Raw genomic sequence first — 11,862 nt, forward strand, 5'->3', positions numbered from 1 at the left:
CATCGCACAGACCGCAGAGCTACACAAGCAAGTAACAATGCCAACCCAAATGCCGCGAAGACAGTAAAACACACCCTGAACGTTCCAGCATCTCAAGGATGGACACCTGGTCGCCGATCACACCACCAGACCGCATGCAACCACGTGCCCCTCACGCGCGCCACGTGCCATTCGCCTCGAACCATGCGAAGCGCGTAATAAGACCCCCAACCCTCTCTGCCCTTAAACCTTAGTTCGACTTAGGAAAAACGCTAAATATTTCCAAATATCGCCGCGGTCAACCCAAAGTCAGCGATCTATCGATTGCTTATAGTCCCCGGCAGGGACTAATAAGAATTTCTCTTATATATATATAATCTCTTTATTTTAAATATGAAGCTTAACATTATTACAAAAATATTATTACAAAAATATTAAATATAAAAATACAACTTATAATTTAAGAAATATGAGGGGTTTTCATTGAATTGTGAATTTTTTTGTTTTTGGGTGACATAACATAGTTTGTTTTTGGCTTGTGTGGTATTATTTCATCTTTATTAGTGAGGGTTGGGAGGTTTTGATGGTTTCTTGTTTTACATAGTGATTGATTGAGGTTGAATATGAGCGAAAGAGTTAGACTTATCTCACTTAGGTTCTCAAATTTACAAGGATTATTTAGGGTAAAAGCTCATAACTATGGGAAAGTTGCTCGTAGTTGTGGATTAAGACAAGCTAAAGAGAGCTTTCCTAGTAATTAGATTGATTAGGACAATTAATGAAATATATACATTGAAAACAAAGATAGAAATATAAATGTGGAATATAAGAGAGACTTTGATATAGGATTTTTTTGGTGAAGATAAAATGATGATATGTACATTTATAAATAGATTATATTGGTGAAAAGGGTGAGAGGACTATCAAGATATTGAGCTGTACGAGATGAGTATTCTATTTATGATTGAAGAGTGGGCATGCTTCCTTAAATGTAAAGGTTTTTTCACTATAAAATGTGCTAGTATTTGTTTGGGATATGTTGTTATTTTTGACTTTGATATTAATATTTATTAGTGCACGAGTTCATGTGAGATGTAAGTGGGGTGATCTTTTATTCCGGAGAAATAATTATTTTTGTTCTTTTGTATTCAAACAAAATGTAATTACACATTTAAGTACTTACAAACATTGCACATAGTGCATATACAAGGGAAATTATCCTCATCATTTTGGTTATTATTGGCATTCATTCAACCAACATTTATGCTAAGGATAAATTATTATAGACATTGATAAAACTCAACCTTTAAAATCAAATAAAACTTAAATTAACAATTCCTATGAAACAATATACAAGGAGAACTCTATTCTCTCTAAAAAATAAACATAAAATTACAAACAAGTATAAGTCAAAATCTATATATCACATTGCACATTAGCTAAGTTTACTCTTTTAGCTAAGTTTACTCTTTTATTTGGCACTCAAAGTTTAAGACATAGAGTGGGAAACAAAAAGGCCCATTAGGGATGTTGAAGTCATTGTAGAGCTCTTAATCAAACTTTTTAGAAAATAAACACCCTTTCTTGAAGAGACCATTCCACCTAGTTCATTTGAATCCATCTTCATAGTAGTAGAAGGAAAATAAACATGATCAAATTTAGGTCCTTTATCCACATTTGACAAACCATAAAGCGAGAAACATGGTCTCAAGATTAGCCTTGAAGGTAGGTGGGAAATCACGAACCTCAACAATCATTTGAGATGTCTTCCCTAAAAAATTGCAAGTTGGAGAATGAATGCTTGGGCATATCACATTGAACTTACTCTCTAACTGAGCAATCCATGGCCCAATGCTTTGAACAAATGACTTATCAATGGGGTGAGAAGTCGAGGGATCCAAAAACCCCTAAAATAAAATGTCTTCGAGGGTGGACTATTCCATCAAACCACATTAAGGTGCCATTTTATCGACTATCTAGTGATCCCCACTATCTGACTACTAGGTTGCTTTACGATACTATTCCGAAATTACATCCTTTCTTAAAATTCAATTGAATCCTTGAATTAAAGAACCCCTAGCAACCATTTCTTGTATATTGCATCTTAGAGACCCCAACACTACAATTCTAACTTGCTACAAAGACCTCACCAACTATAGGTAATGCCTCCAACAACAATAGTCTTCAAGGTTATTTTTAAACACTCACAAGCCTTGTTTGATGGGGAGGGACATTGACATGCTTCCATTTATGTTTTCCTCATTGAATGGGCATTGAGTTTGAAGATGTCCATATTTTTTGCAATATTTGCATTAGAAGGGAAGGCTTTCATAGTCTAACCTTTGAGCCCTCTCTTTCCTAATTGTAACCAAAATTATCTTCTCTAATAGCCCTTCATTAATGGACATGTGAAAAATATCTACAGCCCCCCCTCATGAGTCAAAATATCCTTAGTGGTATCATAAGAAGGAACCTAACTTCTCCCCTATGGATTGCAAAGCCCTAGTGTTGGAGTAGTGGATTAGAAGCCTAAAAAACATGCCCATATGACGACCTTGTCTTGAATGACATATCTTGAGTTGAATGATACTAACCACTCCTAAACAAGGGAAAATTTATTAAATAACCAAGGACCACCACTTCCAATAACTATCATATTCCTTGCATTTTCAAATATGAAAACATAGGGCCCTTTATAAAGTAAATAAATCTAGATATTCCCTTTGTTATATTTTCCTATGATGCTTCGGTTCATAGAGCCAACCTTGACTTTTTTGGATTTTCTAATGAAAATCCATGATTGTAGGCTTAACATGTTGAACTATAGGCATTATTAAGGGTATGGGAACAAGCATAAACTCCTTAGTTTAATAACACTTGGTCCTAAAGAAAGATGCAAAAATTATAGGTACAACAACAAAAAGAGTCAAATATTGTTCTAGGTACAGACTTTGAAATGTAATTTTAGTTTGTTTCTTTGGTTATTTCATGTGAAAGGTGCTAATATAGTGATTTACAATAAAATGTGATTACCTTGCTTCTAAGGGGTAATGCTGAAAAGTAGTCTTTAGCTGGCACAACTAAAATAAGGAAATAAAATATTTTCTTCATAAATTAAATAGGAATTTCACCATGCAATGTAATAAGGTCTATGTAAACCTCTATTTCATCTAAACTAACCTTAGGATGCAACTGCTTCTTAAATGCAATGTTATTGTTGGCATATTCAACAATGTTGAGAGAAGTTGTGGGGGGGGGGGAGGGGGAGAGTGTGAATCAATGTTGAAAATTTTTAGCAATGAAAAACATGCAAATGTTACTATTCGAAGGTATAAACCAAAGCACATAAAAATAAAAATATATAGTACACAAAGATTTTTAAATGGAAACCCAAAGCGGGAGAAAGCCATTGAATGCTTTTTTTAATATATTAAAGAGTACACTCAAATTTATCAGCACCAACTAAAAGGAAGCACCAACTCCCTATTTTATCAACACCAATTGAAAGGAAGCACCAACTCCTTGATTTATTAGCACCAAAGCTTGTACAAGAGTCAATATTAGTCAAATAAAGAACTTCCCTCAACAAATGATCCTTGAAGTCAACCCCCTTATCAATAAAACTCGTCCTCAACAAGCCCCAAAGTGAGACTTAAAATTGGACTTTACTACAGTTAAACTCAACCTTCAAGGAATTAGAACTCGACTTCTAGAACTCTACCTCCTCAATAGGATTTGACCTCCTAAACAGAGAACATTAATAGGTGTTAAAAATAGACTTGCAACTTGCCTTCAAACACACCAGGATTTGACCCTAAAAAAAGACCCAAGTTTGACCTTCTTTGTACTAGAACTTTGGTCCTAAAATTCGGCCTCAATAGGGATAGGTCAATGCTCTCAGGGCATGCTCAAAACTCAACCTTTCATACTATTATTATGTTAGGTCCCTATAATACCAGTTTAGCTCCCTTATTGTTATTGTTAGTGTAGCCCCCTTATTGTTATTGTTGTGCCCATGTAGCCCCCATATTTTTATTGTTGTGCCCCATACAAGACCACTATTGTTATTGTTGTTCCTTTACATTATTATTGTTATGTAGGTTCTGATTATATCGTGACCCTATAGACTCCTATATATACAAATGAGGCCTTGTCATTTGAATCATCCAAGAACTGTTCATTTATGTAATGTAAAGGAGGTTTGCCCCTAGAAGAGGATAACTTTTAATTTGTTGATCTATCTTTTCTTCTATTTTGTGATATGGTTGCATAACATTTGGTATCAGAGCTTTGGATTCTAGGGTTTTGCTGCTTCAAATAGGCAATCGTGGCATTTTTGCTATAATTTTTTTTACGAAGCTTTAGAAGCTAAAATTGCGACCACATGGAGTTGAAACCTTGGTGAACTTCGTTCCAAAATTTACGATCTTGGTTCGCTATAGTTTCTAAGAAATGGTCCAAAGAAGTTAGGGTTGTTTCATGCTCCACAATTCAGTCTCAAACAAGTGACCAAGGGAAAATCATCATAACTTTCTCTTCAAGCATCATAGTGGAATTTTGTAAAAAGTGATAGAAAGAGAATGAACTTTAGTTTCTTGTGTATCAATTTCGGGGCTGAAGACTGAAACAATGCCACATGCAATCACTTACAAGTTCGTTCTACTGAACCAGTCTATAATCAGGACATTGTGGGAGATTTGACATAACATTACCTTGAAGAATCCAATTTTGGGCTGACTTGTGGCGTTGAAAATAAGACATAGAGGGATAACATAGGAAGAAATTTCATACCTTAGAGATATGAAATTACTGAGTTGCAACTGTTTAAAGATCGATCTCCTAAAAGCAAGAAAAATGTGTGTATTTGTTTCTAAAAAATTGCATAACTTTTGTTTGAAAAATAAGTTTGAAGTGATTCCAAGGGCATATTGAAGCACATATATTAGTATTGGGTTCTAAAATGCCTCCCAAAAAGAAGAATTCTACACCCATTAATCCCTCAGAAATCTCTATTATGACACATGAAGAGAAAGAGTTGCAGCATGATATATCAAAATTACGGGACTAAGTGCAACAAATTTCGCTCTCACAAAGAGCAACCAAAGATGAGCTAAAAGGGGACATGGATGGTTTAAAAGTAGAAATAAAAGGTGACATGGATGACATAAAAGGAAATGTGGAGATTTTTAAAGTAGACATGGATGTGATGAATGTCAAGTTGGAAGGGTTGACAAAGTTGTTACAAGAAAGGATTCCCAGTGATGACAAGGTAATTCCATGAAAATAATGATGAGGGAAAAAGGAATATGAGTTATGATTTTAGAAACTCCTCCAATGTGGGGTTTACGAACCACCACATTCTAAAAATATATATGGGGAAGTTTGATGTCAATGATCTGGTAACATGGATACTACAGATGGAGCAATATTTTGATCTACAAGATGTACAACCCTCACAAAAGGTACATATTACATCTTTATATTTAGAACCCAATAAGTTTGTATGGTATAGATGGATTTGTTATCGTAAACCAGTTGTCACCCGGTCAATTTTTATGGAGGAAATGATAGCACATTATGAAGATATAAAGAGCAGCAACTTCCTTAGACAATTGATAAATCTCAAATAAAAGGGTTCAATGACGGAGCACATTGAAGACTTCCAAAAATTGAATATTGGGGTAACTGATATTCCAGAGGAGCATAGGATTGATGTCTTCATAGGGAATTTAGAAGGTAATATCCAACATGAGGTTCTCCTTTGGGAACTTGTTTCATTAGAGAATGCATTTTTATGGCAACAAGGAAGTCTACCACTCACAACTATAAAGATGGAAGTGTTGTTGCTCCTAGTCTTACACAACCTACAAGGTTGACACCACAAAAATTGGAGGAAAAAAGTTAAAAAGGGATTTGTTACACTTGTGATAGAAAATACACTAAAGGTCATAAGTATGCTGAAAAAAAATATTCTACATAGATTGTGAAGAGGAGGAAGAAAGGAACAAGTAACATCAAAAGAGGAGGATATACACCAGGAACCAACCCCAATGAAAGAATAAATGAATTTGACCGTATCTTGCAATGCATTGGCAAGAATTACCACTCCTCAAAATATCAAGATAGAAGTGTTGGCATTATGAGACAAGTGTTGTCCTTGATGGCAAATCACACAGATGACAGATTATAGTGCAACAAAGTTATTTTCAAGTTCACGCACTTTCATGCAGAGAAAAGTTCCTTTCATGTAGAGAAAAGTTCACGCACTTTCATGAAGATAAAAGTTTCTTTCATGTAGAGAAAAGTTCACGCACTTTCATGAAGATAAAAGTTTCTTTCATGTAGAGAAAAGTTCACGCACTTTCATGAAGATAAAAGTTTCTTTCATGTAGAGAAAAGTTCACACACTTTCATGCAGAGAAAAGTTTCTTTCATGTAGAGAAAAGTTCACGCACTTTCATGCAGAGAAAAGTTTCTTTCATGTAGAGAAAAGTTCACGCACTTTCATGCAGAGAAAAGTTCCCTTCATGCAAGAGAAATGTTCACACACTTTCATGGTTGGTTCATGGTATTAGTCCGATAGTTTTTGATCCTATGGTTTTGGTCCGTGGTATTGCATCCAAAATTGTTGATCCCAAGTATTGGGTCCGTGGTATTGTGTTATTATGGTTTTGGACCATGGTATTGTGAAAGGCCTAAGACTATAAAAGAGGAAGGAGATCATTTGGCAAAGCATCATCTGAATTATGGAATATCTGATAAAGTGCTAGATCTGGAATACTGTGATTGGGTTATGATGCAGATTTGGATCTGAGCTAAAGAGGGATCTCACCGGTTGATGGAGAACAAGATCTAAGGATAGACGGGATCGAATGGTTTGAAATGAACTATCTCTATATAGTTGATTATGCTTATTCTAGATCTGTATTTTGACGCTTGTAATGATATGAACTGGGTATAACTTAAGTTTGAAATCGCTGCAAGTCATGATTGAATATTTATAGATCTGTACACGGGTTGGCTTTGGTGAAAGCGCGTATGTACGTAGGTTTGGTTTATTGTAGTAGCATATACCATTTGAGCTATGATGTTTAAAGTTACAGGTGGTTCAGGTTGTTGATGTGTTCTAATGACTGTTTAATGGTGTCAATGTTCTACATATTCAGTTTGATTGATTGTGTTGATGGATGAGATCTAATAATGGATCAGGATCATAATGACTCATATTTATGTGATCTAATGGACTAGATCTGATTGCTGACACACATATTATCCTTGTATATGTATTGATTTGGTGATTGGGTGATTCAGAAGATTGATTGATTATGTGCTTCAATGATATTTATGGGTCCAGTATGAAAATTGGATGAAACGTGGCCTTTCAGATTATGTGTTGTGCTTCACATGTATCCAGTCTGAAAATGTATGAAACGTGGTACCCGAAGGAGAGAAGATTGTAGGCCGGTGCCTACGTACTAGTATCTTAGCTAGTACAAGAGCTACGGGGGTGGTAGCTCCCTTCCAGTAGCAGTTGAAAACTTTGGAGCATTGTAGCAGGTAGCAGCCTGCGTACTAGTAAATGGATCGGCTATTACAAGAACTATGGGGGTTGTAGCTCTCTCCAGGTAGAAGCCTGCCTACTGGTATAAGACTGCACCAGTACAAAAATATTGTAAAATGATTTTCTTATTAAGAAGAAGATTGAGATGACTTGCAGCAGGTGGTTTTCTCCCACATTGGGTTTCCACCTTATATCATGGTGTTCATGTGTGTGGCTTATGTGTGATGATCTGTTCTATTTTACTACACCTGTTTACTATTAATATGGTTGATAATGTTCTAATGCACTCATTAAGGATCAACTAACTGAATCATAAGAAGTTGTGGAAGTAGCATATATGAATCTGAATATGGAAATGAAAAAGTTTTATTGATGTGATAATACTGATTCACCCCCCCTCTCAATATTATTTCCAACAATTGATATCAGAGCAGGTCCTTTTGTAGAAGCTTGATCGCTTGAAGGAGATCCGTGGAACAATGGGAAATAAGCTTAAGAAGAAAGCGCCTAAGCAGAAGAAGACATCTCAGAAGAACTATGCTAGTGGGAGAATCGATTGGGGATTATGTGGAAGAAGCACTTCAAATTCAGAATCATTTCAGAATGAAGATGAACTATCAGGTATGAATTTGTTATCCTCTGATTTTCCAGCTATCTATCCATTTGGAAAAGATGAAAGTGATAGCGAAACAACTGAATTTTCTTTTATGGGTGAGCAAGAAAGATATCAAATAGATGCAGAATTTAAAAGGCTTACAGACAAAATTAGAGATCAACAAGATCTATTGAACAAAAGGGAATGTGTCTTCAAAGAAGAAGCTGCCAAATTAAAAGCTCAACTAGAGGAATGAAACAAGGTAAGGAAGTTATTCAAGGACAAATATCAAAAGTTGCAAGATGAAGTAACATCACTAAGAGATGAAATCAATGAAAGAAGCACAACCATCAAGAAACTTAGAGATAGATCCAGTTACTATGAAAGTATTGAAGCTACGATCTGCTTGCTAAAAGAAGATCTTGAAGAATCAAAGAAGCAGAATAAAGAACTACTCCAAGCTCATGAAAATGAAGTTCTTGAACTAAGACGTTAGTTGGAAGAAGAAAGAAATGCTGAAGAAAACGTGAAGAAGCAGTATCTTGAAAAGGAAGAGCAACATCAAGTTGAGGTAAATATTCTAAAAGATAAATTAGAAGAAAAGGATAAACTGTTACGATTTCAAGATAGTACTAAAGTATTGGATGATATTCTTAATAGTCAAAGGTCTCCTGCTATCAAAACTGGTCTTGGTTTTCATAAATCTATTGAAGGTGAATCTAGTTCACAAAGTAAGACAAGGGACTCGACTGCAAAATCTGAAATGCTCAATAAGGAGATGAAAGGTCAATCTCATCATCAACAAAGGAAAGAAATTCTTCAAAGAAAATCTTTTACTCCTCCTATGAATAATGTTGAATGTTATGTATGTCATAATCTTGGACATGTTGCAGCCAGATGTAGAAGAAGAAGGTTTCAAGACCATCATGCAGAAAGATCATCACATTCAAGGTACTTTAATGGATATTGCTTTGCTTGCAATATGTTTGGTCACAGAGTTGTTGATTTCTATATAAGAAATATGAGACATGTAAGATGTTACACATGTAACAAGCTTGGACATATAGCTAAGGAATGCAGGAACAAAGTATGGGCACCATACCAAAAGGAGAAAACATCATCATCACACTTGAAGATGTGGAAGAAGAAAGAAGTACAGTTAGAAAGAGGTGGCACAACACAACATACAGACATAACAGAATCAGAGGGAGCTGGAAGTGCAAAACTTCAGTGTCCTAAATCTCATACACAAGTTTCTTAAAGAGAAGTCACGTATATATGCGAGTTGGTTATGGCATAGTCGCATATATGATTGTTTGAGGAAAGGCAGTAGGGAGAGGTTCAGGAAAAGGATCAGTTATGATTCAGTTTATTATTTGCGCTGTTTGATAATGGTTACAATTTGCTGATGATGTGTGGAAATGACTTGATGGTTAGAAGTGTTTTGTTTCTAACTTGATAATGATGATGTCTCGATACTTCTTGCTGATATGCATGATCAGATCTGACAATAAACAAGATGGCACAGGTTTAGGGGGAGCATATGCTTTTAATGCATTGTTGGCATAATGGTTAATAGTCCTTGGTGATGATGCTTATATGGATAAATGATTCATCTTGCTATGATATATTCTTGGGGTTACATAGTTGATATTTAGATCAGATTTGTGGTTGATTCTCTAATGGTGCTTACATGGTGATCTTCATAAGGATAAGAAGAAGTACATAGCTTGAATTCACATCTTCTTTACTTGATGATGAGTCACTCATATGCTGTTGTCGTCATATGCATAAAGATCATATATTACAGTTATGATGCAGGATTCCTATTGTTCTTGGCACATATATGGATGAGGATTGTTGGCTGGATACATGGATGATTATTCAAAGTTGCATTGTTGGAGACATGATGATGATGATAGGTTGTTTCATACATACGTTGATTGATGCAGATATTCCCAATTGATGATACTTGGTTCATGAAGATCTGGATGGCTATGGTGTTTCTCACATATGATATAATGTGAATGATTCTGTATATACAGAATTCTGTTCAAAAGGATGAGTTGATACGGACATACCTTGATGATTCATGCACTAATACAAGTTGCTGGTCTAGTTGCTATTGACAGATGCTATGGAGCAGATCATACAGTGTTGTTGCTGATGTTTACCATGATCTTATTTAGGTGTTTGGTCTTTGTTATAAATGTCATGTATATCATTCGATGTAAAGGTCATATCAAGACTCATGATGTAATAGTGTGTCTCTATCTAATGTAGTCATTTGATGAGATCTCTTCAGGTCATGTAACGACCTATGTTGGTTTCCCCACTATGCCTGGGATGAATGATGTTATTCTCTTATGTTATCATATGTAAAATTTTGGTATATCACCATTGTGATGGGAGATAGATGTATGTATGAGTCTTTGGTGATAGGAAGGTCATTTATGATGTATAGAGTCATGTTCTTCTTGTAGAACATCTTTTTGCAGACCTTGCTTACAGTCAGGGGGAGCATGAAGAGCATATTTCAGCAGAGCAGAGATTTCAGCATGGATAGATTGGTGCACCATGGCATATACAAAGGGGGAGCTCATTCAGAGATTTCAGCAGGTACTCAGGGGGAGTATGGACAGCAAAAGAAGAGAATATCTTGGTTCGCCCTTTGCCCTTGATATCAAAGGGGGAGAGTGATTTGGTATTGTTTCCATCAAGTCCAAAGGGGGAGATTATTGGCATTATGATGCATGTGTTGTACTTGATGGCAACCAACTCGTAGAAGATCAACTCACTTATATATATCTAGATGAATCTACGGAAGAGATATCAGATGTGATAGAATGCATGGGATGCCAGACAACTCAAAGGAATCAGATGATAGTTCTCAGTATGACAAGTTAGCTTTGCCATCAAGTCCAAAGGGGGAGATTGTTGGCATTATGAGACAAGCGTTGTCCTTGATGGAAAATCACATAGATGATAAATTATAGTGCAACAAAGTTATTTTCAAGTTCACGCACTTTCATGCAGAGAAAATTTCCTTTCATGTAGAGAAAAGTTCACGCACTTTCATTAAGATAAAAGTTTCTTTCATGTAGAGAAACGTTCACGCACTTTCATGAAGATAAAAGTTTCTTTCATGTAGAGAAAAGTTCACGCACTTTCATGAAGATAAAAGTTTCTTTCACGTAGAGAAAAGTTCATGCACTTTCATGCAGAGAAAAGTTTCTTTCATGTAGAGAAAAGTTCACGCACTTTCATGCAGAGAAAAGTTTCTTTCATGTAGAGAAAAGTTCACGCACTTTCATGCAGAGAAAAGTTGCCTTAATGCAAGAGAAAAGTTCACGCACTTTCATGGTTGGTTCATGGTATTAGTCCGACAGTTTTGATCCTATGGTTTTGGTCCGTGGTATTGCATCCAAAACTGTTGATCCCAAGTATTGGGTCCGTGGTATTGTGTTATTATGGTTTTGGACCATGGTATTGTGAAAGGCCTTAGACTATAAAAGAGGAAGGAGATCATTTGGCAAAGCATCATATGAATTATTGAATATCTGATAAAGTGATAGATCTGGAATACTGTGATTGGGTTATGATGCAGATCTGGATCTGAGCTAAAGAGGGATCTCACCGGTTGATGGAGAACAAGATCTAAGGATAGATCGGGATCAAATGGTTTGAAATGAAATATCTCTATATAGTTGATTATGCTTATTCTAGA

This window comes from Pinus tabuliformis, chromosome 6, assembly GCF_031772625.1.
Source record: "Pinus tabuliformis cultivar Carrire ecotype Pingquan chromosome 6, CPIR1, whole genome shotgun sequence".
Lineage (NCBI taxonomy): Eukaryota > Viridiplantae > Streptophyta > Pinopsida > Pinales > Pinaceae > Pinus > Pinus tabuliformis.